Genomic DNA, 611 nt, shown 5'->3' on the forward strand with positions numbered 1-611 from the left:
ATATGCATATATACACACATACATGTACATGCCTACATGATATGTATATATATATATATATGCATATACGAGTACATGACGTCATGTATGTCTATAGATAGATAGATAGATAGATAGATAGATGTCTAGTCCCATTTTGTGTCTTTCGTTAAGAAATTATTCAACGGAGCTCTTAACGCATATGTTTTAGTTATGTACACCTGGTAATAACTTACCAGACCTAAAAATGCCTGTAATGTTGTTTTAAAAAGACAAAGAAGTTGAAAACATACAAAACTGCTCTTTTCTTTTTTCTCTTGTATGAATACATTTGTGTCCAGTTAAAGCATCACTTACAGTGAATGATTTCCCACATGTACCACACTCATGTAGCTTCTATTCTGAATGAATATAATTGTGTCTAGTTAAGTCATTATTTCGAGAGAATGATTTACTACAGATATCACAATGATATGTATAAATACGTTCGTGTTTATTTAAATGACTATTTTGAGAGAACACTTTATCACAGATATCACAATGATAAGGCATCTCTCCTGTATGAACACGTTTGTGTGTAGTTAGGTTACCACTGGAAGTAAAAGATTTAAGGCATCTCTCCTGTATGAACA

The 611-nt window shown here is 31.8% G+C and overlaps 1 protein-coding gene across 1 annotated transcript in view; it reads right to left on the bottom strand.

The window, feature by feature from the left end:
- LOC106882621 (zinc finger protein 239) overlaps window positions 1-611 on the bottom strand; it is a 2692-nt gene that overhangs the window by 713 nt on the left and 1368 nt on the right. The window contains exon 2 of the mRNA XM_052978377.1: window positions 273-564. The gene's annotated coding sequence lies outside the window, so the exon portion shown is untranslated. The remainder of the gene's footprint in view (window positions 1-272; window positions 565-611) is intronic.

This window comes from Octopus bimaculoides, unplaced genomic scaffold (genome assembly GCF_001194135.2).
Source record: "Octopus bimaculoides isolate UCB-OBI-ISO-001 unplaced genomic scaffold, ASM119413v2 Scaffold_223674, whole genome shotgun sequence".
NCBI lineage: Eukaryota > Metazoa > Mollusca > Cephalopoda > Octopoda > Octopodidae > Octopus > Octopus bimaculoides.